At 45.3% G+C, this 21114-nt stretch overlaps 1 protein-coding gene and 1 pseudogene across 6 annotated transcripts in view; one reads left to right on the forward strand and one right to left on the reverse strand.

Moving 5' to 3' along the window:
- LOC144368219 (uncharacterized) overlaps positions 1-21114 on the reverse strand; it is a 121785-nt gene that overhangs the window by 4770 nt on the left and 95901 nt on the right. The gene's annotated exons all lie outside the window — the stretch shown is intronic.
- Positions 1821-3399, forward strand: LOC101975960 (proline-rich protein 14 pseudogene; annotated as a pseudogene).

Raw genomic sequence — 21114 nt, forward strand, 5'->3', positions numbered from 1 at the left:
CTGAATAGGTCAATGTGATTAAAACTTTACGTATGTAACTTTGAATACACGTAAACACCACTCATGATGCTATTGTTGTTTTTGATCAGATTTATCACATATTGAAAAACAGAGGGTCTATCAGAAATTTTTGTGGACATTGATCAAAAAATCTGTGTGGTTTTTCTCACCCCTTATAATCTTCAAATTACTCTGTGTAAGGATTTCCTGCTGAGAATTATTGAAAGCTTGAAAGAAATTCCTGATTTCAAGAAGAACATTTGCTATTGGACCAGAAAAATATAGGATAAATTTGGCAGAGAATGGTTATAGAGAAGAGGTTACAAATTTAGTGTCCATTGAGTCAAAAGTTTCTCCTTCCTCCTATGTCTCCTACCCTGGGATGCCTTTCCTTTCCTGGCCCTAGAGCCCCAGCCATTCTTCTAACTTGTTTAAGTGCATGAGGGGCCACAGGTTTCTGTGAGGTCAGCTGAAGTCTCTGCTATTTAGTAGAGTGATACCAATTGGGTCGCTTAGGAATGTATTTGTTCCAGAAGTCATTAGGAGCTGCTAAGTGCAGTAAATATTTTTTTCATTAGGGGATAATTAAACCCAAATAATACATGGAATTTCTCTGACTTCCCTTTTTGAGTAGGATTAGACATGGTTGGATTGATACTGTACAAACAGGTATTCAGACTTTTCCAGACCACTCCTGTGTGGCTTCTCTTGATTCTGCTACTATCTAAATATAAACTGTGAATGGGAAATGTGGAGGAGACTCATGCTAATTATTTGTGAACTCTCAATTGTGAGACACTCATGGAAGAGGTTTTCCATATTCCTCTTGTCCTAAATCCTCATGTGATAGAGTCCAGTTGACTCTCCTATTCGTTGCAGTCTCCTATCACCAGGTTGCATATTGTTGTCTACTATCCATGTTCTCACCTACTGAGAACCCTGGATGAATTTGCAGCTGAGATTTTAAGTTGTTTTCAGTGAGGACTGGTATATATCCTTCCTCTATATCTCCCAGTGTAAGCAGCATAATGCTGATCTCATATTCCTTCAACTTTGGCAGTACGTTTAGTATTTTATAACCCAAGTTTTCTGATATGGGATCACTCCAGTTATGGAGTGGTTTTGAATCAACCAGTCTAATCCCAGGCCTGCAGGAATAGCCCTAGACATTCGGCAATTAAGTTGGAGGTACTACTTCACTTGGCCTCCCCAGAAGAAACCCTCAGAGGATTCTGACAGGAGAAAAATCCATGCCTCTTTGTCCTCTCAGAGTGTGGTAGCTGTTCCTATGATGGACTGTAGGTATGCTAATGGTGGGCAAGCATGGCAGGAAGGATAAGAAAAGGGGGCAGGAGCCAAAGAGAGGAAGAACAAGAGCTGAAGAAGAATAGATGTAAAAATAGTTAGAGCAAGCTGGGAAAAAATGGGTGAGGGGGAAGTCAGAAAGATGGCAGAAGCAGAGACAGGGAATCAGGAATTGAAAATGGGCAAGAGGAGGAAGAGGAATTCCAGTTAATAGAAATCTTTTTTACAAAAGCCATCAGTGTAGACCTGGGATCCTCAGGAGGTGGTGCTTATCTAGCTGGCCAAGTCTGTGCCATTAGCCCCTAGCTTGGTCATTATGGGAGACCAGAAGCTGAAAAGGGCAGAGGTAGCAGCCCATGGGGGCCCTTTGCCCCTGGAAAAGGCCTCTTAGCAGATCTTGGCCATGGTGTTGCAAGATGTTATGGTGGCCCACATGGTCCCCCTGGTCCCCTGAGTTCTCCATTCCACAGCAACATAGAAACCTTCAAGATTCTGATTGCAGCCAATCACATGCCCCACCACCCCAACAGGTCAAGTGGCTTTCACAGGCCAGGCCTCCTTACCCACTGCATTTGTGCAGAGAACACTTGATTCCCATCCATTGGCCTTCTTCCACCCTGAGGTGGCAATGAAGGACAACCTCTGTCCAACAGAACAGCCCTTTCCCAAAGGTGAGCCGGCCCCCACAACCTACCCTGGTGGTGATGCTGGAAGAGATTGCTGGCCCCAGACTCCCAACTGAGGACTTTACAGATGAAAACTGCACATTTGCTGTCCCATCACAAAGAGTTGAGCCTACCATGATGGTTCACCAGCCAATGCCTACATCTAAGGACCTAAAACCTCCATTCCAGCCATCCACCTTTCCTGCAAACTTTCCAGAGAGCCCACCACCAGCCTCAGATTCTGCTCTGGAGCCCCTATCCATCCCATCACCATCCAGTCTTTTATACCTCAGTGTCAGTCCCTGGGGCTTGGCCCCCCTCTTCTGTTCTGTCTGCTTCAAGCTGGAGAGTTTTGCTGACATATTCCACAAGACCAACAAGACCCTGTGGGCCCTGCCCCCATCATCTCCCATGAAGCTGGAGTTGAAGATTGCTATCTCACAGACTGAGCAGTCCTGGGATGAGGGCACTGCATCTGTTAGTCCCCAGCCTCCCATTCACCAGTGGCCAGCTTAGGACCATAATATCCCTCTTCCTGAGCTTTCTCTAGGCCAAGGCCTCTTCTGACCTGATCGGGGGCCCCCTGGCCCAGGTACCTGCATTTGGCCCACAGTTCCACCCCAAACAACCTGGCCCAGGCCCCAGTGGCATACTGTGGGTTGTGGGGAGATGGCCCAAGCCTCACCACCCCCTGGGCCCTATCTCTGGAAAGAAATCTTCCCTCTTGGAGGAGTGGTATCCTCCGCTTCTCATGCTACATCTTGCTCATCCACTGAATATACTTATTACTTCTCTGAATGAGTAGAACCCTGATTGGGCTCAACCAAGGGGAAGGAACCAAGACCCTCAAAAACCAGGTGCTTTCAGATCCTGAGACCAAGACTATGGGAAACGTATCTCAATTCAGAATATGCAAGACACCAGTCTGTCTTCAACTCAACCCCATACCAATGGGGCTGCCTCAATCCATCAGGTTAAATGAGAAGGAGTTCAGCTTGGAAGAAATGTATAACAACAAGAATTATCCCAAACCAGGAGGACCTTTGAGACCATCTTTGAGGAAACTGGGAGCACAATAGGACTCTCGTATTCATCAGCTCAAGGAAGCTCCAGAAGGCTATAGAAATTCAGGACAGCAGCCATCCCAGATCCTGGTGGCTATCCTGTGGTGTCCAGGCAACACCTAGCAGGACCCTTACTCCCAACCTGCTACCACCCCATTGTGAGATCCCTACTGTAGAAGAGACTGGAGGAGCTACATGTCTTGTTCTTTGAGGAGGAAGATATAGGGGAGAGCAGCTCCATAAACCCTAGAAATTCTCTTTGTCAGTCCATCCATCTGGAGTGAGGAGAAACCTCTCTGAGGCAGTTATATTTTTTCTCTATATTTCTAGAAAAGTTTTCAATATGTTTCTGATTTAAAAAAAAAGAGTCATCAGTGCTCCATGAACAATGGGCAGAGGCCAGCTGCAAAGAAAAAGAAAGGAACCCTTGGGAGGGCAAAATTTTGCATTGGACAGAAAATGCTAGTAATTCCAATGCAATAGAGGGATTTTATGAAGGCCTAAAACACACTTTATTCTTGCTAACTCCAGAATGGATGCCTTAGTTTTCTTCTCAGAGATATGAACCTAGAGAAAAATCCAGAGAGAACACAAATGAGAGTGGTGGTGACACCTCTGGTTGTAGATTGATGATACTCGGGTCATGTCTGGCAAGGAGAAGGGCCTGGATGAAATTCTGGGGCAGAGTGGAGGCAGAGAGGACTTGACATCTACAGTGAGGCCACACCACTTTGTTCTTATATTGCTGTGATTAATTGTGCAAACTCTGGACTCTGAATCTAGCCATCCCAAGAGCGAGTCTCAGGGAAAACTTTCTATTTAATGAAAACCAAAGCTGTCTTTTTCTCAGTGTTTAGAACTGGTTCCCCAAAGCAATCTTATTACTTCAGCAGAGTGGATGGGACTTGAGTTTCTCCGTCCATGTCCCCTCCACCGTCTGGGATAGGGAATAGAAAAGCTTAGAATAGGGAAGGAAGCTGTGAAGGGTAAGGGCTGCTCCAGGTCCTGGGTCCCTGCTGCTCCCTGCTGCCATTTCCACTGCTGCAAATGTGTCCCATGTGTTTTCCCACTGGCTCCTCAGGAGTCTTAGTGCAGGTGATCTGTTGTCAACGAGGCCCAGTCCACAGAGGATCACGGGCTAATCCAATCAGGGGGGAGCATGACTGAGGTGACCTTTCCTCAGGGAGCCTGCCTGGCTACTTGCAGCTCTCCCTGTAGCTGGCACAGGAGGTGACATCCCTGTCCAGTGACCAGGTAAGTCCATCCACAACCACCACCTGTCCCATACAAAGGTTTTCTTCAGATATCCAGGGTGGCAGGTAGCCAGCATTGAAAAGGCTGTTCCTACTAAATCCTACTGGCGGAGATTTATCTCACACTCTGTCCAGCACCCCACACACTCCTCATAATCGAACAGTTGTCTTATGATTTTTCTGGACAGTAAATGATTCATTGAGCAACTCTATTTCATGTTTTCTTAATCCCTTCATACATTAGTGTGGTGCTGCTTTTCATCTCCTGATCATGGGTTAGGAGCATTTAATTAGGTGCATTTAATTTTGTTTTCACTGGATCCTCTCCAGCCAGCTACTGGAGGATTCCCTAATTTCTTATCTTTGTGAATACCAACTACAGATAGCTGTGATCCCAAATCCTGATAACTATCTCTGGGAAAATGCCTCAGTCTCCTCATCAACCATTAGAATCTGGCTAGGGACTCCAAGACCCCGCCAGACTCCACCAGGGGTGAGAGTAACATGAGTTGTACAGTTGCCAGGGGTGAACTGGATCTCAGGGCCCTCTCTCTTACACTGACTCTGCTCCAAGGAAAAGATACCCCAGTATATGAACAGATGTAAATATTTCATCATCTTCTGCTTGATTAAAAAAAACAATTCAGTTGGAGCTGGGGCTCTAGCTCAGTGAGAGTGCTTGCTTTGCAGGTGTGAGGCCCTGGGTTTGATCCTGAGCACTCCTTGTAAATAGGTAGGTAGATAGATAGATAGATAGATAGATAGATAGATAGATAGATAGATAGATAGAGATATTATGTCCATCTACAACTAAAAAATTAAAAACAACAATTTAGTCAATAGTTCTGAAAGACCTTTTCATATTGCTGAAAACAATCACCACAAAATCCCTCTCATAATGAAACTTTCAGTGCTTACAGCACTGTAAAATGAAGGGGTTTTCAAGACTCACTTTGGAAGGTCTGAAGTGGGGCTGAGGACCCAAGAAAGCAGTTTAGGGAAGAAGAACTAGGGGATGAGCAAAGGGGAGCAGGGACAGAAGGAAGTACAGGGGAACAGGCATTCATAAAACAGAATGACTGTCACTTTTTGCCACCTAGGATCCTAATTCTGGTGTATTTCTATTCATGGCTTGAATCTCTCTCTCCCCCACCCTCCCCTCTCTTTCCCTCCCTCCCTTCTTCCTTCATTCTCTCTCTCTCTCTCTCTCTCTCTCTCTCTCTCTCTCTCTCTCTCTCTCTCTCTCTCTCTCTCTCTCTCTCTTCCCACTCCAATTTGTGGTATCGGGGATGGAACCCGTGGCCGTGAGCATGCAAGGAGGGTTCAAATCTAATCCTCAGGCATTTGTCCTTGTGATGATTCTTGTCATGGCATGGAATAAGGTCATTAGTGATTGGGAGCCAAGTCAGGATGTTGCTTAATTTCTTGGAGGTACCCCTTCCCCATCTCTTTCCTTCCACGACAACTTTTTGCAGGGCAGAGCCTGGAGAGGGCCAGGGTACACAAAGCTCTGAAGAACTAGTCTAGATGGAAATGCTAGCAGAAGCTCAAAATGTGGGCTTTTAGGGCAGGCACACTGGGGGCCGTTAGGTTAACTCTGGATTTCTGAACCACGATGCAGACTTTCATTTTTGAAGACCCCGGATCAGGTCTTCCAGCTCTCCCTAAGAACTCTTTACCATCAGAGCTATTCTTCCAGTGGATCTGAAAGTTTGTTCATAGACTCTAGACACTTCTATGGCCAACCTTCCTCAGCTGCTAATGGCCAGGTAAGGGTCACTCCCTTCCCAGAACTCTGGAAGTCCAGAACTTTGCTTGGCCTCTGAGAGAAAAGGCTCCTTCCCTTCTTTTCTCACCAGAACTGCCCTAACAAAGCACCTCAGCCTGGTGTCCAGGACAGTGCCTTCACCAGTCTCCCTGAGCTGGGAAGGGTAGATTCTCTTAAGTTGCCAGTGTAGAGCACAGCAGGTTGACGACTACATACAGGTGTCACGAATGGGTTAGTTGTGGCCTTGGCTTGAATCCCATTTAATGCAATTAACTAAACAGCTGCCAGTTTCCTCTAAAAAAAAAAAAACACACAACAATAAAAACAGCAAAAACCAACCAACCAACCAACCAAACAAACAAACAAAAACCCTCTGATTAAAACAAACAATATCATGGGACTTCTCTCTTTGTCCTGGAAATACCAGGAATAGGGTGAAGGACCCTCTATCCTACATGATGATGTGCTGAGGACTGCAGTCTGTGTTCCTGGCAGGAAGTGGAGACCTGCCTAATGTGTGAGAAACCGCCCAAGCACACAGGTCTGCAGAATAGTCTTGTTCACCCCAGAATTCAGATGGAGAAAGTGCCAGCAGATAGGCTTTGAGCAAGAACTGGTGACCACAGAGAGCATGCCCCTGGGACTACTAACTCTAATGTATGTGTAAGGCACAAAAAAAGAGGTGGGCTGGGCAGGCAGCAGCTGCAGCTTATGGGCAGCAGAGGGGAGCTCTGGGGCTGCATCTACATCTTTGCTGGCCCTGGAAGAAGCACCTTGAGCATCTGGGAGAGGGTCGAGTTGTCTACCACTGCCAGCGCAGATGGTGGGAGAGCCTCTGGGAAGGGAGTGGGGTACAGTATGGGAGGCCAGAGTGGCAGCCATTAGGCAGCATGTGGCACTTAAAAAAAAATGGATGCTGCAGCAATGACCTTGAAGCAAGATAGTTCCTAATCCCTAATCCCTGCTGTTTGACCTGGAAAGAGAAATAGCCCCCCAGCAGGCCTCATTTGTGGAGGAGGGGCAACCACAGATCTGCCAAGAAGCTACTTCGAATGGCAGAGGTATAGAACCAAACACTACAGCCATCACTATTTCACCTTGCTTGAAGGAAAAGAAGAAAAAGTTTTAGTTTCAACCACTCTCCAGAGAATTGGAAGTGGAAAGGCAGATTGTTGCCAGTCAACTAAAGAGATGCATGCTTGGAACAGAATCACCAAGCACCCTACCATAAGCTCAACTGAGAAGTCATTTCAATGAAGATCACCAGATGAGCCATCTACTGGACACATCCAAGCAAATCTGGAGTTTCTAGTGCTGTCTAACCCAACAACTATCTATCTCATCAGGACAAAGCTATAACAAGGGGCCCTCTATTCACCAGAATAGACTTCTCTCCATGAAAGATCATTAGGTAATTCAAAAAGTTTTACAGAAATAAATTATTAGTCTGACAGTGAATACCAGGAAGCAAGGAGTTCCACAACCACCAGAATGTGAGCAAGGCAGATAAGAGCAGCACTCACTCATGAGATCAACCACTAATAATTTTGTGAGGGATCCAAGAGCTGAAGGTCAAACACTGATTCATCACAGGCAGGGCTCCTTTAAGGGGGTAACAGAATTTCTCTGGGTAGTGAATTTGGCCTGGCTTTCAAGCTTTGGGTATAGTGGTGATCACCTATGTGGCTCTGGGATGCACTTATTCTTTTTAACTCTCTCTTTAAGATTATAATCCCCTCTCATGCTGTGACTTCTCTTCATTTTCTCTAACAGCGGATGGAGCTTCTGTCTGGTCTTACCTCTGTCTTCCTTGAGTTGCTGCCCTGCCATGCCATTTAATCTGCATCTCTCTTTTGCACTTGTGTCTCTGCTTCATGTCCTGATCTATTCTGTAATAGCCAGAGGGGTCAGATAGGGGTCCTATACCTATGAAGAGCATCCTTTAAACATGTGCTACCCTCCCACAAATCACACATTTCCTAGGCTTTTTTTTTTCCTTCTTTCCCAACTTCCTCCACTTCACTGTCTCTTTTGTCTGGGAGCATGGCCTTCATAAGTCACTGGCACAAGGCTCCTTCTCTTGGGCCTGCCTTGAGAAAAAAAAGAAAAAAAGACTGAGTCAATGCTGGACTATTCTCTTGGATATGCAAATGAAAAGTGTTAGAATTGATGAGAAAGAGCCCTGATTATAAACACTAAATCTGCAAACTGGGCTCTAGATGGGAGAAGCATGCTGGCCTGAGGCACATTTGTCTTCAGCACCACTTGCTCAGCCCTATGCCAATGAATGTGGGGTTTCCAGGACTCGGTGTCTAGTGATCATGGACTTATTTAAGCTGACATTAACTAGAGGACATTAGATGGCACTGTAGATGAATATCAGTCTAATAACAGACCCCAGAGCAGTGCTTCAAACAGCGCAGATCCTGAGCTCCTTAGGCTCTGTGTTCTCCCTTTTTATTCCTGTTTCCACTTCTACATGTCCCATTAAGAGTTAAAAAATGCAACTTTATTGAATCTTGAACTGAGAATATCAGAGAGCATTTTTCTTGACTAACTTGACAAAAGTAGGTCTGGAGACCAGCTCTATCAAAACCCAATGTTATTGATAAGAACATAGGACACTTTTTGCCTCAGACCAGTCCAAATGACAAGAAAGGGATTTATGTGTAATTTTCAAATAAAAGAGTTCCACCTATAGTGCCAACTAGGAAAGAGCTAGGGGTTCATTCACTATATGTAAATGATGTTGTCAGGCAACAGGTACCTGGGGAGATGTTCCTTAAGATGAATGTGAGAGCACACCTGAGATTTTCACACAAATGGTCTGGGATATAATTTGGGTATCAGCATTTTCAAAAGCTCTCAGATAATTTTTAGCAATAAGAAGGAGTATGGGGTCCACTATGACCTCAGATTACCAACATGGAAATGCTTCAAACATGTGGATTACCGCATAGAAAAGGCTGAGTATCCATCAGCCACTGAGAAAATGTTGATTTGCCTCTCAGGACAATTCGTTTTATATCACAGAAAAAAATTTTCAAAATAAAACATGCAAATTCATGCCTTATGCCTGTAGCCTCTCTATTGAAGCACATGTGTGCAACTCATTTAGAATAGAAGATAAAATAAGAAGTAATAGCTGCATTGAAACTCAGTGCACAAAAAACAATACGTCCTGTCATTACAAATCATCAAACTGAATATTTTCTTTTTGATTTTTAAAGTAAAACCTGCAGTTTACATGCTACCACATGACTTACAGCATTTCAATGAGATCAGCACCACAACTGAGAGTTTTACTTTAGTTTTACATCCCCCAATAAATCTCTTCAGTCTCACTCCCTTGAATGCTACAGAATGGTATATCTCAATGGAAAAACAGAAAACATGGTTATTTAGACTTTATTATGTGATTCTTGACATCAGTATGAAATACTATCAAGAAATCTTTCCCAAAGGAACACTTTGAGAAGGAAGAAAATGAAGGGAGGAGAGTACAGTAATACACAATGTCATCCTTTCACTTGAGAGAGGTGTTGAACTGTCCATAGAGAATGTCCTCAGCCCTGCCTTTAATCCCAGAGACTCAGGAGGCTGAGGCAGGAGGATCTGGAGTTCAAAGCCAGCCTCAACAAAACTTAGGCACTAAGCAACTCAGTGAGTACCTATCTCTAAATAAAATACAAAATAGGGCTGGGGATGTGACTCAGAGGTCAAGTGCCTCTGTGTTCAATCCTTTGTTACCTACCCCCGCCCCCCAAAAATAAACAGAATGTCTTGGAAATAATTCACCTTCTTACAAGGTGCAGAGTCACCTACAGGGAATTAGAGAAAAGGTTTTGGGCGGTGGTTAAACTCACTGCTCTCCCATGGCTCATGGCACTTCCAATGACTCCTTTTTCTATTAACTCCTGATCTTCTTTGGAAGAACTGCTAATGTTTCCCATGGATTCTTCTTTCTCTCTAGCCAAGGTGACCCCAACAGTCCATAGTGCCTGAGGAGGCATCCAGATTGCAGCCTTTCGGTCCCTTCCCCAATATTTATGGAAAGGTCCTGAGGCCTCAGTTTTGGATCCAGGCTTCTTAAGACAGGTTGTATGGCTTTACTTAAAGCTCAATCCCTGTCATCCCTGTGGCATCACTTTTTTCTCATTAGTGAAACGTGGTAGTAGCCTTGGATGTTGTCTGTGGTCCCCACTGGCTCATCCTTGTAGAATTTTTCCTATCCCCTACCCCCATCATTGCCATTATAACCTGGAGCACAGAGTTCTAAGAGTGAGCACTTCTCCTCTTCCTCCTATATCAGCCTACTTTTGGACATGCAACACTGGTGCTAACAGCCTCTTTCCCTAGGAGGTGGGAAAAGCCCTCAGTTTGGTCAAGAGAAAGAGGAACAGGAAGAAGATGTTTGGTATCACTGCTGATGGGTGGAGCAGTGCAAGTGCCCAATGTCCTGCAGCACATGCTAAAGTGCAAGTTCAGGAGGGCTTTCTGTACCTTGTAGATGTCACAGTCCCATCAGCCAGTCTGTGGCCCAGCCCTTTAGTGCATCTTTCCAGAGGAGTTTAGAGGGCCTCTGACCATTGTTATCACTGAGTCATACCTCCTGGGTAACTGTCAGCTGACCTGACCAAGTCTCTCATTTGATTTCTCTTTTGCTCTCTCAGAGGCCAAGTACTACTGGAACTAAGATATTACTGATTTGAATAAAACTGCATTGCCAAATGTAGTTTTCCACTTGATGAAAAAGAAAAGACAGCAAACCAAGTTAAAGGCCAAAGTGAACACTGGAGAGATCATTTATGAACGATGGATTTCACAGATGTATATAGCTTTTTTTCCCCCTCCAAATGTCCAGGTTTACTGTTATTCCACTCCCTTAGCCACAAATTGTGACAAATAAGAATTCCAAAGCCTAGATCTACATATTCTATTGACCAATCTTAATTCTGGTTGTCTCCAATCTCAACCTGCATATAACCAATGACATGATCAAGTGAAAGGAGACCATATGTCAACATGAACATTCTACCTTGAAATAGGTACAGATATTATTAGCATTTATTATTAGTAATTCATATTTTTGCTGAATGTTTAGCCTGAACTCAAGCACAAGGAAATTATCTGACAACTGCAAAATGTAAACCACTGAAAAAGACAGCTGACCTATCTTCTTAAGTCAATGTCACCAGGAATAAGATAACAGGACTCTGCAGTGTGGCCCTTGGGCTCCTCAGTGTGAGGACACAGAATCCTGAGCAGGGGCCTATCCTAAGGGGAAAGGAAGTGTGCCCTATGCAGTGCTCCTGACCCTTCTGAAGTGCATGGACTTGGCAGGGCTTAGAGTCTTGGTGGTTTAAATGGTGACTACAATAACACTTTGAGAAAGTGCATTTTTCCAGAAATGTCATCCAAACTATCTGTTCTGGCTACAAAAATTAAATCCATAAAGTAATACATATGACATGTGTCTGTGCTTGTTTGTAGGTTTCAGATAAATGTGAGCATGCATGTATTCAAGTTTTTCTTCTGAACTTGAAAAAATGGGTCACAATATGTACAGTAAAGGAAAGATGAGAACATTTAATGTAGGAATGAGAAGATCAAGGAAAAGTAATCAGATAGAGAAGAGGAGAGATCAGTTACCCTTCTTATAAAACTCATAAATAATCTTTCTGAAAAGAAAGAAGGAAGGGAAGAAGAAACAAAGAAGGAGGACAGAAGAAAGAAAAAGTAGAGGGAAGAATGGAAGGAAAGATAGTAAGAATGAAGGAAGGAGAGAGGGAAGGAAGAAGAGAAGGAGTTAGATAGTAAAATTTTATCATCAGTGATTACATCAAGGAGTCTCTGCCAGTGTATAAAAGTCAAGCCAGAAACACCTCTCAGAAACTTCTTGCTCACATATGTACACACACACACACACACACACACACACACACACACACACACAGTCATGTACACACATGTTGGCCCATAAGGAACCACATGTGTAAAGGTGGCCTCATCAAGTCCCATGGCCAAGTAATGGCGAGATCTGGTTAGCCTCCGTAAACCTGCTCTGTAATGTTTGTGCAATGAAGAAATCGCCCAACCATGTGGTTCTAAGAAAATGTCCTTGTCTGAACAGCACTGTGTTCCATGTTAATCTAGCTATATCTGGGGTGCATGAAGATCACTGTTTTAAAGGTCAAGTGAGCAACCCCATAGCCCAGAAGCAAGTCAAGCTGCAATGTATTGCTTTGCATGCTACCTCTGACCCTATGCTGCAGGAAGGCCATGTTCTTTAGGATGTGCACCTTCCCACAGATCTGAGGGCTCTGCATCCAGGGCCCTCTGTGGCAGCCTTTGTTTGTGGCCCCTCTCTGCACAGACTCCCAGGGTCTCCCCAGCCTTGCTTGGTGTCTGCTGACAGGGACAACTCTGCATGGTCAGATGTCTCCAGACTACTGCAATCTGAGCCTTCTCAAGACCCTCTTGGGGCCAAGGGCCCTCTAGTGAGTGGGCTATCTGCCTTCTGCGGGGTCAGGGAATCTGCATCTCCAGAAGGCCTCAGCCAGTGCTGCCTACCAGCTCACTGCCCCTGCCTGACAGGGCCACTTTGCCAAGGATATACTCAAGACATCTGTTACATCTCCAGAGCTACCTCTGTGCCCAAGGCATGGTATCATCTGCAATAGTCCTGTTTCTGTAGATTTTTTCCCAGTAGCTTTCTCTCCATTAGAGCTCTGGATTCTGTGTAGGAGGGCCAGAGCAGCAAGCCTTACCCAGTCTGAACCCTCACTTCCATCTCTCTTTGACCAGAAGTGTGGTCTCTACCCTCTTGGCTCCTTGAAATTCAGTCTGAGTTCCTGATTCTAGGACTCAAAAAGCTCCACCTTTCAAAATCCTTAACTATAAGTCTATTTCTAAGGCCAGGTGATATCTAGATGTCAGGTTGTAGCCTCTGTTCTCTTAAATTAAGGGGTGTCTCTCATTCAAGAGTGAAGATAATACAGCTCAAAAGGGCACAGAAAAGAAGACACTTTTGTGTCTCTAGATACAGTGCTGCTCTACCCTTCTGTGTCTCTCTGCCCTACAATCGGAGGAAATTCTAGTCTAATTCATTCTGTTTGGAAGACGGCTTTCCCAATTTTCTTCTCCATTTTCTGTGCACATTCCTTCCTATCCATTCCACTAGGATTTCTGTTTCCTATCACAGAGCACCAGAGAAGTGGACTCAAACCACAGTTCTTAGCCACCATCACCTTCTTGTCCCAAGTCTAACAAAGAAATTAAGAGCATAGAAAATCGAAAACATCCCCTGTTCTCCCCTCTCCCTTCCCTCTCTCCTTTTATTCCTGCAGGAGAAGTAGGCTGGGGAGGCCAGTTTGGTGTGATTCTCTAACAGATTTTAAATTTCACCATGTGCTTATGGAGATAGAAAAATTAGTATTAGTGGGGGGAAATGCAAAAAATCAGAAGAAAAATCATTCTTCTTTCTTGGATCGTGGTGGTAGTCACAGGACTATATATGTGTGTGTCAAAGCTAATAAACTATTGACCAAAAGAAGCATTTCAGCATTTCGATTTTCAAAAAGTGAACAATAAAAGAAAGAGATGAGGTGGCAGAGAGTTGAGAGCAGAGTAGGGAGAAGCCACTGAAAGCTCAAGTAGCCTTCCTTGGGTAGAGAGAATGCCTGGGCAGATCCTGCCCTGGATTGAAGGAGTACCCTAACCTCCACAAAACTGTTCAGAACTTGCTTCTAAAGACCTTGTGGAAAGGACTTCAACCCCTTCCTACAGTGACCCTGACTGGCCTCAGGAAGTTCTCTATGTCCTAAATTATTCCCACATGATGCCCTTGGAGCTCATCTCCCTCATATCTCATGTTTACCTGCTGAGGGCAAAAAGCAGACATCCACTGTTCCTGGATGACACCTGTTGGTGTTTCTGAATGTTCCATACAGGTTAGCTGTCAGCCATCTCATCATTAATCTACTGCCATGCAAGGCCAATAGCCTTCCCAAATTCTTGCCAAGCCATTAATCGATGTTCATGTTCCTTGCACATAACTGAGCACAGGGCTTAGGGAGAACCTGGGTTCCATACACAAGGGAGGGCATTGTGCTTCTGTGGTCCTGCCTGTGGTTTTCTGCAGCCCACTGCCTTACACATGCCAGGTCTCCATAGTGCCATACAGTGGCACAATCTTACTGTGAGCTGCTCCAACATCCAGCTCCTCCAGAGCATGTATTTTCATAGATCAGTGGCAATTTTAGGGCTGATGACTATTGTGTAGGGCATCACGTCATCAGGTCTGGGCAGATCATTTGGCAAGGGGACAATAATAATAAGACATGAGTTCGCTGCTGTATCAGGTGGAATCACTAGGAGAGCTTCTAAACTGAGTTCAGAGCAGAGGTGAGTGACCTTTAGCCAGGGAGCAACTGGCAACTGATCTCTAATCTGAAATGTTGGAGATGTGTCACTTTAGACTGCTACAGTAAAAAGCTTCCGTATCCAATACTTATTTAGTACTTGTGAAAGCATTGTATGCTAGTGTGTGTTCGCATGTCTATGCGAACATGTCCTTGTGGGTGTGGGTGGTATTTGTGTGTGTGTGTGTGTGTGTGTGTGTGTGTGTGTGTGTGCGTGCATGAATGTGTAGGACAGGGTATTGTGTTAATGTGTGTCTGTGTGTACTTGGGGAGTCACTCATGGGCACAATCCCTGGGGAGAAGAAAAGCTCTGCACATACCTCTCAGGAATTACAACCAGGAGCCTGACTTACCAGGCGAGAGGTCTATTTGATTCAGATACTTCCTGTAGAAAGACCATGCTGCCTGCAATTTGGGAATGTTTGGGGAAGTAAAATACACGAGACTTGTCTTCTCATTGGTGTTCATTTTGGGTTGCTCCCGTTTTCTAGTCTCTCCAACCTTCTCATTCCCATCCAACAGGACAGCCTGCACTGGCTTTCTCTGTGGCTTCCTACCTCTGCCACCTCTGAGCCACTTGCAGGGACCACTGTCCTGCACTCTATCTCTTTAGTGACAGTCCTTGGACCACTCTATGGAAGGCCCCAGAAATCAACTCATCAGCAACATACAGCATCTGTCCTCAGGGACTTGGTGATGGGGTTGGAAAGGACAAGAAAGCCATGGCATGGTGGATATGAGAAGCCAAGTGGCCTGTGAGCTCACTGAGCACCCAGGAGGACTGTGTTAGTAAGAAGGACTGAGCTGAATCTAGGGGTGCAAGGAGAGGGTCACCTGGGGAGGAAGAACTCAGCACATCAGAGAAAGGTCAGGACTGAGGCTGAAAGTGTGCAGTTCAGTGGGTGAGGAGCCCCATGACAGCATTTCACTTTCAACCTCCAGATGAGGTAGGAGTGTCATAGACTATGGCCAGGGTAAGAATATCATTGCAGCTGAGAAACAGCATGGCTGATGTCATGGGGAGAGGCAGGTGTGCCAGGCTGGAGTCAGGGAGCCAGTCAGGAGCCTGGTCTTGTGAAGCTAGAAAGGCTGGCCAGAGCCTGGACTGGCATGAGGGGTAGGGACAAAAGGAGACATGACCTGACAGCACTTGGCAACTGGGTCGGGGCTCTTGGTGATGATTTAGTTGGGGGCTGTGAATGAGCATAGGCCACTGCTTCCCAGCTGCCATGTGTCATCAATTGGAAACCAGGGGCTCCTGGGCCAAGAACTAACTCAAGAACTGACAAGTGTGAAAATCTTTCTTGCGTGCTGGTGCCTGCATGTGACCTTGCTGACCTGCCTGCTGTTCTTATACCACACTGTCCCTCCTGACTTCTCATCCAAGAGTGTCTCCAGCACTTTCACACATTTAGAGGACATGCATCAACTTTCCACCCAGGGCATCCATTCCTCAGGCTTCTGCTTTTGGCACCCTGGCTTCCAATTTTGATTTTTCATAGTTATTTTCCCAAAATATTTTATATTTCAACTCTAAAAAGGTGAGATATTTTTTAAAATGGAAGCATGTGAAACAGAGTCCCTTAATTGAATAATAGGGAGGGGATGGTTCACAGAGAGGTCTGCCACAAACTGGTAATGAGTTTCCACCTCTAGTGATTCAGTTCAGGCTGCAGGGGAGTCCGGGTCTGCAGAGCAGGAGGCACTGCCAAGAGCCGCATCTGCTCTGTTTGCTTCAGGGTCAGGGTCACACCTACTGCTTGGTGATAGTAGATTTTAGTGAAGGTAACTTAAAGCAGGTCCTTAGGCAGAAAGCATGTGTCAACACTAAAAACCAGTGTGAGAATGCCTGGACCTGTCCACAGGAAAAGTTTCAACCAGTTTAGTAAAGCCTGCTGCAGGGTTCAGCTGTGTTCACACCAACATGCTCTTCCCTCCTGGGTGAAGAAGCAGCAGGGCCGAGTGCAAGCACCTTCTCTTTCTGGAAAGTGAGCAAGACCTCGCACAGCATTGATCAGGGGCGCCTAGTATTTGTGTCCTTATTCTGATTCCTCATCTTTCATACCTGTCCTGTTTCATGAACACCTGTTGGTGTTCTGCTTCCACCTGTGGTTCCTCCTGGGATGGATGAGCCTTCAGACTCACTAGACTCACCCAACATTTGCTCTTCATATACAAAGTCTTTCCAAAGTGAGGCTCTGGCTTCATGAATGTGTGATTTTTTTCTGCAGGTACTGCAGGTAGAGCTGCCAGCACACAGCCCAGCCACGAGCTACAGTTTTCTCTTTTTCAAGGCAGTCAACCTCATTCTATGGGGGAGATGGCTGCTCTCTTCCTATTGGAGTTCTTGCCAGACTGCTGGGGACCACTAAGCTCTTGTTTCTGAGTGAGGTTTTACAGTCCCTCTAAAGGTTGCTGGAGAAGTATGTGCTTCCAGATTTAGACCAGGAGGGAGTGGCTTTCTTGCCGAATGCCAGACTTTGGCCAATGATGCTTCCTTTTCTTGCAGGGTCATACCCCTCACTGCCCCCTACTCATCCACTTCCCAGCAGTCCTAGCTCTCACCAGCCAAGTGTCCCTTGCTCATTGCCCCCAAGTTTCAATGCAAATATCAAATTAGCTTTTGGAGAGCAGGTGTGTCAAGCTTATAGTTGGTATGCAAAACAGGGATGCCATAACTCAGTGGATCTGTTTTGTTCTGTGGGATGGAGACAGGTCCTGAGCTGTCAAGCCCTGTTCAAGCACACTAGGCCCTTAATATTTTTATTTCTCTAATCAAAGAATATTGTGTAGTATTCCACCTTGTTTATTTAAAAAACATACTTATAAATGCATGAATATATTTGTCAATTCAACTTTGACCCAGTGACCATTGACCAGTCTGTACCTGTTGGACCCCAGGGCCCAGAATCCTGGCAGATTCTCAGGCAAGGGAGACTAGCCATCTCTTGCTCAGCAGTATCTACTTTCTGACAGATCCTCAAGCCTTCCAACATCATGGAAAGACTCCTTTCTAGAAAATACCATGAGCCTCAGAAAACTCATATCACCCTAAGAGAGTGAAGTCTGGTTGCACAGGGAACTCAAACTGGACCTCATGTGCCCTTGAGAATGGAGCTTCAGGCACATTCCACGGGGGTGAGAAGTCCTGAGTCATAACTTTTGGCACTTGTTGTATTTCCCCCTATCTTTTTTTGTTCTAATTAGTTATACATGGTAGCAGAATTCATTATGATTTATTGTACCCAAATGGAGTACAACTTTTTATTTCTCTGGTTGTACATGATGTAGAGTCGCACCACATGTGCAGTCATACATGTACCTAACATAATGATATCTCCCCTATCTTTAAACTGCTCTCTGTGAGCCAGGTCAGCTCAGCAAATTAGATAGGCCATTTTGCTTAGCTCTTCAAGAAACCCCGTAATATGGTTATTGTGGTGATTATTAAATTATTATCATCCTAGTTTCCACAATTGAGATTTGAAGGTAGGACTTTGAGCCCTAAACCCATGCAAAAAGAATTTATTGAGAGAAGCTGGCCCCCCATGCAGACCCCTTGAAGACATCGGCATGTACACTTTCCCAGCAATTGAAGCCAGGAGATATTTTCAGTTTCTGAGTCCATCAAAAAATAGGAAAGTGATGATTTTATTCTCATTCTAATAATAAACTAGCATTTCAGAAAGAATACAGGGAATCAAAGGGTGGTGTGCAGCTTAAAAGAGCTGAAGAGCTCCATGGATTCTGGGGAACAATTCTCCTGTCCATGTGCAGCATGAGCTCACAAGAGATGGCTCTCTCACAGCTCATCCAGGGAAGACTAGGGTGGTACCTGGTCCTCCACCACCGCCTGGAAGGAAATTCCAGTGCAACAGGAAGGAGGAAGAGAGAGTGCTGTCAAGTGCAGGGGTCTTTGTGGATGTTCAAAAGCTGACCAGTTAAAATGCCATCCTTCAGAAAGGCAGAGTGTTATAGGAAGTGACCCAGGGTCCCCCATGGCCTTCTCTCACTTTGAATTTTTCTTGCCTATTTGAGCTGATGCCAGACAAACTCTTTAAATAAGCAAACACCAACAGACAAATGCACAGGAGGGCAGAATATGGCCCAAAAAGCTGCTTCACAAAGATTTAGATTTTTGTATATGACAACTGTCAGGCAAGAAGCCACAGTGAACCCATCCTGGGTCTGATCCTGTATTTGCACATAAGGGACATCTGTACCTGTCCATTTTATCACAGGCTTGCCATTAATCATAAAGACAAGCACATTGACCTGCAGCTGTACAGGGTGCTTCAGGTGTGCCAGCCTGCCCAAATGGCTATGCCTGTTTTTCTAGTGGCAAATGCAGAGTTCAGGTCCTCAGAGGGGAAGGAACCCTCAGGTGAGGATTCTCAGGGGTGAGAAGGACAAAGTGGCCCCCACTCACTAGCCAGGCCCAGGGTTTCCTAGAGGACTTGCTAGCTTCCCTGTGGTCACTAGCTTCTCTTCTGGGCACAGTTGTCCAGAAAATCTGTGCCCAAACTGCTATTGCTTGTAGGCTCCTTTGTAGAGATGCCTCATGAGTGTTTGTGGCATTGGTATAACTGGGTTCTGTTCAGAGCACACTGCTCTGCCCTTTCAGAGTTCAGGTCCTCAGGCGAAGGCTCTGAGAGTACAGCTTTGAGTTCCTTTGATTTAAGAGAAATTGGGGCCTGGCTCTGGTGGTTTTTCTACTGAGCAGTTAGCAATGACTGATAATCACACCAGAGGATTGGAGTGGGTACAAATACGGTACCAGTTTGTTCTTCTGGCATTGTCTTTTTGGTTCAAAGGTATTGATCTCTCTAAAGTATCTTAGCAATTATTTTAATGTACTGGACATTTGTCTATTGACCATTGTTTTGATGACTTTCCAGGGTGACAGAAAATTTCTTTTACCAATTCTGAGAATCATCAGCAGCTCAAGTACTCAAATGACAAAAAGCTCAAAGGGCATGTCACATTTCTTTGCTGGATCTGCCTGGGAAGCACCCTGGGAGGCACAAAGGGTGCTATACATATACACACGGATGAGGCCTCAGGTCCTCAGGAGGCTGTGTTCTGGTCTGGGACCATGGGAGAGGTCTGCAGAGTGGCACACAGGGTGCTCACAGGCTTGTGTTGAAGGGGAGCTCTAAGGAAACACAAGGGGAGGTCTCCACAGCCATCACTCTCCTTATTACAAAGGAAGACTCCAGTCTTTCTGGGTGGCATCTCATCTTTGATGTAGGAAGAGATTCTAGAGGTAAGGTATCACAGAGGATGTACAAAGAGAACATGAAATAGTGACAGAATTCTAGAAAAACAGCAAATGACAGCCTAAACAGGAAAGAAGGAAATCTGTGAATCTAGATTCAGGTGGTGTTCTCTTCTCTGAGAAAATTATATTTTGTGTCCCACCTGCCTGAAGAGCAGTGGGTGCCCCAGAATGCCGAGAAATCCTTTCAGGACATACATGGCCCTAGGTTGGGAGCAGCAGTTCCATTAGATGTGTTTCAGGTGAAAAGATGTTTCACATACAAAAAGTGACTGGATGAGAGAAATCACCTGTGGATTTATGAAAGATTCAACATTCCTCCCTTTTTGCTTTTGTGTTGGAGCAGGGCAATGAGATCACCTGGCTACTTCCTGCTGGAGAGGGACGATGCATGTGAAGGAAGGGAGGAATGGTCAGGGTGTGGGGACAAGAGAAGCATAGCTGTAAAGGCCAGGGCACTGAAGATATGAATTTCCTTGGGGCTAAAATCGATGAAAGTTCCTTGAAGCCATAGGTCATGGATAGTCTCGATCCAATCTTTATCCCTGCAAACTGGGGATTCAGCCAGCTGTCCTGTTGGAGGGCCTCCAAGAACTCCATGAACCAGGTGCACCACACGATTAGCCTAAAAACACCAAAGATACCTGAAGGCAAGGAAAAGAATAGGGAAGAGGAGACACCACAATTCTGGCTGGAGGTCTAGTGAGAGGGACTGGCTAAGAAAAGCCCAGTGGTCAGGAGGAGGCACACGAAAGCAAACGGGCCTAGAAACACTGGGTGACAGGCTAGTGAAGTTCCCCAGACGTGTTTCCGTTTTGTAGCTCCATATCCACGATAGTGAAGTTCCGTCAATCATTGTGCCATAGGTCCTTAATAATGGGCTGTAGGCCCTGAAGACTGCTAGTTGGAAGATGATATTGAGGTTGACAAGGGAAATGCTGGGGGTTCTCAAGATGAGTTCTGACAGGGACATAGTAAGCCAGAGAGGGGGTGAAATTGTCTCAAACTTGAGGGTTTACCTCTAGAGGGAGACAAGGAGGGGAGCCTATAGCCGTGTGGGTTGCTTCTCCAAGGGCAAGAATAAAAGAAAAGCTGGGATGGAATGTGATGGAGGCATGGAATTTGGCTAAGATGTCCCTTCCCAATAGGGGAATGAGGCATTGAGGCAATACCAGAGACTGGTGGGAGAAAGGATGGTGGTAAAACCTACAAGAGGGCAGGGGGGTTTTAAGGGGAAGGATTGTTTGTCCCCCTACCTTGAAAATGGGAGAACAGGATGGAACAGTGGGTCTTCAAAACTCCTTCAAGACTGAATTAGTGGCCTCTGTGTCTAAAAGGAAGTTAGTCAGGTGTCCACC

This window comes from Ictidomys tridecemlineatus, chromosome 11 (genome assembly GCF_052094955.1).
Source record: "Ictidomys tridecemlineatus isolate mIctTri1 chromosome 11, mIctTri1.hap1, whole genome shotgun sequence".
Lineage (NCBI taxonomy): Eukaryota > Metazoa > Chordata > Mammalia > Rodentia > Sciuridae > Ictidomys > Ictidomys tridecemlineatus.